The sequence below is a fragment of the Nicotiana sylvestris genome, chromosome 10, assembly GCF_000393655.2.
Source record: "Nicotiana sylvestris chromosome 10, ASM39365v2, whole genome shotgun sequence".
NCBI lineage: Eukaryota > Viridiplantae > Streptophyta > Magnoliopsida > Solanales > Solanaceae > Nicotiana > Nicotiana sylvestris.
Window position 1 is genome coordinate 70,786,551 of NC_091066.1, and position 4,543 is coordinate 70,791,093.

The window sequence follows — 4,543 nt, forward strand, 5'->3', positions numbered from 1 at the left end:
TTAATAGAGTACGATTTTCATGCTTGGCCTACATTAAAGGACATATTACAAAGTAAAACTAAGTCTGAGATACAACCTATTTCATTGGAAATATTTTCACCTATCAGCATACATATGTAAACTATCATTCAGCTAATCTATATTGATATACACTGGGCATACAGGCTACTTCTATTGTCAACACAGGAATGAAAATTATTATACAGTACATGATATCTAATGTAACAATCTATGTATGAAAGTCAACTTCAGGTCTTTTCTTTTTGTATTCATGCTCAATGTTCCAATTACATTTGACAGTGCATTGGTTTGTGTACCTGGTATAGAGGACAAAGAAGAAAGGAATGATCAGCTGGGCAGTATGCAATAAATACAGCAACAGCAGATACACAGCAACAACACAGCAACAAACCAACAACCACAAGTGTTTTCCACAGTCCGCAGACAACCAGCAACAGTTTCCAGAACAAAGAAAACCAACAGATGGTCGAGCACCAAACAAGTAATCCCAGAAAAGAGTAATGAAACAACAGAAGTAACAGAGTGTTCGATGCAGCAACACCAGCAGTCCAACAATCACAAGCAGCTCAATCAGTGCAAACAACAGAACTTGGCCAAGACAGCTTGACCAATATGAACTCCTATGTAGCTTTCAGACAGTGTTTGGTTACAGTGTTTACTGGAAATTTCCTTATGTTTTCAGTTTTCTTTAAACTCACAAGACCTCTCTCAAGACTAAAATTTCCAGCCCCTTTTAAGTTCTGAAAATGGCCTATTTATAAGCCAAACCACCAGTGCAGTCAAGCTGCCTGGATTCTGCCAATTTGCAGACTGCCCATACCCTTTAAACCCATGCCTAAGCATCTTTTGATGCCAGCCATTTGTTCCCCACGCCTGGCTTATTCTTTAATCAAGAGTTATGGGCTCATTTTAGTATTCATTTTAAACCCCATACTCTTGTGTCTTGTTCCCCATTGGTATTAGTTTAATCCCAAATTAGTACCCTACTTGTCAGCTCATTTAAACTAAGTTTTCTGTTCTTTTCAAACCCCAGACTCCCCCTGTTAAACCCTGATTATTACTGCCCTAAACCCATAGTAGCATCAGGGCATTTTGAACTTCTGAAAGTTCAATTTCAGAATTGCCCTAGCCTGATTCTTTTAATTGTTTACAATGCAGTTACAAACTAGCATTCACAGATAATGTCCAACATTCAATTCACAATACAGGTTCGTTCAGTCATGTGAGGTTGTACGCATTAGCATATCTGAACATTCAGTCGTAGGAAGTTAATCGACGACATTTATCAAGTCGACTATACTAATTACAACAGGTAACAATCAGTCGTTCATATAAACAATACGTACATGGACCCAAAGGGCTTCGGACAACTTTTGTGCAATTATTGGGAACCTATATAAGTTATTTATGCGACGACTATCCTAATCGGACATGTTTATCACAGGATACATTCAAATCATACACAGAAAACAATCGACCAAATAAAAAGGTCTTTGACAGAGATGGAAGAAATTAAGAAAACTATCAGAAAATAACAAACAATCACAACAAAGCATGCTAACGACTTAATTAGCAGTTGAATAAACAAAAAGGAAAAGAAAAACTTACCGAAAAATGTTTAAACCAAACTGACCCAAATCTGACTCAACTTTGACCATTTGAGGCCGAACAAACTTTAACCAGGGTGTTCTCACATGAGAACACCTTGGTTAAGGTCTATTAGACCTCAGACCCCTGTCAAGACTGGCCGGATTCCACAGGTTCATGTGTTCTAGGGTCTGGATTTTCAGATCTGGTTTTTTAGAAGTTGTGGGTAGATTCGGACCAAACCAAGCTTGGTTTGGTCACGAGGGAAGTCATGGGAGTGTCTGGTACGAAGATGGTGAGGTTTGGTATAGATCGAGTTTTGTCTCGAATCTTCAAATCCAGATTCGAGACGATGGGGGGTGATTCGAGGTACATGGTTAGTGGATTCGTGTTCAGGGTGGTTGGATGTTTCAGGGGTGTGAAGGGGTGGTCACCGGCGTTCATGCCGCCGGGTTCTGGTGAAAGGGAAACTAGGGCGGCTGCTAGGGTTTGGGGGTTTCAGGGCTTGGGAAAGGAGATGAGTGAAGGGTGGGGTTCGGATAGGGGGCGTGGGGTACGATAGAAAGCTTATATACGATCTAGGGGTTTAGATCCTGGCCGTTGGATCAAATGAGATCTATGGCCAGGATCTATTCACTTAGGGAAGACGGTGTCGTTTTGGGTTTGATAGTGGGTGAGACCGGGTGAAGCTGGATCGGGTCAAAGTTTGACGGGTTTAGGGGGAATGGCCTAGGTCCGTTGGATCAAGGGGTTGGACGGCTTAGATTAATCTGCCTGAAACGACGTCGTCGAAGTGAAGTGATCAACCTGATCAGGACCGTTTGTTTGAGTCAGATCAACGGTTCTGATAAGGACGCTGATACGGCGTCGTTTGAATCAGTGTTTGGGCAGGCCTGACTTGGACTGGGTCCTTGTGCCGGTTTTGGGCCTATTTTTATTTCATTTCCTGGGCCCAAATCACTCTTTTCTTTGTTCTCTTATTTTAAAACAAAAATGAAATAACAAAATAAATAATAAAACAAATGAAATTAAAACAAACAACCATGTGACACTTCAACACAATTATCACACCAAATTAAAATATTTAAGTAAGTTAAATCACAACCTAGAACGAACGATGCATATATATTTTTTGAATTTCCGTTCTTTTTAATGACCGAATTATGATTTTAATTACCCTGACATACATGCTTTGTATTTTGATCGGTAAGATTAAATGCAAAATGGACAGACCCACAAATGACTAACAACACATGTCACGGAAAACTCGAAACATTGTACAGCGAAGTCATTTGTCACTATTTTTATTTTCTTTTGGAGCGATTGTCCGTGAAGCAAAAATCTCGTGCTTACAAGTAGTTGATTTTATTTATTAAGAGAGTGATTAGTAAGAATTTATAGTAAAGTAAAGCATAAACTAACGAAAGAGTAAATACAGTGAATTTAATACTCAAAACCATAAAGTGTCTACTAGAATATTCCCAAAAATCGGTTGTCACAAGTGTATGAGCAACTATTAGAATATACAAAACCTCTTATGCTAATGTCTGGAATAAGATAGACAGAAAATAAACACAAAAGAGACACTGCGGGCGCTGCAGAATGCCACAAAGAGCAGCTCACCACTATGCCTCGGGGTAACGGGGGTACGCGCCTGAATGACCGCCAGATGCACCTGCCTCAGATCCTGCACGATTAGTGCATAAATGTAGCGTGAGTACATAAACAACATGTACCCAGTAACTATTTAGTTTAACCTCGAAGAAATAGTAACGAGGGGTCGACATAGACACTTACTATGGTCCAATAAATAAAGTACAAAAATTCTAAATAGGCATGAAATATATCAATGATAATAACGCAATAATGAACAGTAAATAAGTGATTCTTTAACTAGATGTCAATTAAGATCTCCAATTAACACATACTAACTTCAACAAATACGAGCCATCAAATAAATTATAATTCTTCAAGTCATGGAAGTAATATCAAGTGTAATCAGACTCCGAGCATTATCACGCACAATTTATGCCAAGGTCGTACGACCCGATCTAACATAATGTGTACATTGTCGAGGATCGACCAGCGAACCATAGATGTATTTATTATACTGCCGAGGTATTCGGCCTGCTCCATAAGAAGAGAGAATACAGTACGAACTCTGATTTAACGGCTACTACAAGACTAATACACAAGGAGGCACAATTTCTACTAATGGCCAAGTAACCCGCCAAAACTCAAAGTAAATGAAATTCGGTCTTTACGCCCTTTATCAAGTATTAATATAATTTAAACACTTAAACTAACAAGTAGAATGCAAATAATACAAGTATTACATGATAGAGTCCTAAAACTATCCGGACATAAGCATGATTTTTAGCTACGCACAGACTCACGCACGTAGCATCCACAATTAGTAGCAAATAACAATTCGAATACCTATGAGGTAAATTCCCTCTTACAAGGTTAGGCATGAGACTTACCTCGTTCCCAAGTTCACTTTCCGGTCTACAAACCACCCTAAAAGCCTCAAGTTGGTACGGAACAATCTGAAACTAGTCAAATATTGTATAAATTAATCAATATATACTCAAAAGTTCATAATTTAGTTATTAGAGTAATTACCCAACCCAAATTTGAAGATTCCTAAAATTTACCCTCGGGCCCACGTGCCTAGATTTCAAATTTTTTTTAAAGATAAATATTACTCATAACCTCACGAACCCAAATATATAATTTCTACTCAATTCCATAATCATTTTCGTGGTCAAATCCCATTTTTATCAAAACCTAAGTTTTTTTACATAAAATCCTAAAATTTCCACAATTTCTATGTTAAAATCAACCCATAATGTATGTATTAAACTCATATTGTATAGAAAATACTTACTTCAAGGTGCTAGATGAAAAACCTTCTTCAAAAAGCTCTAAAATC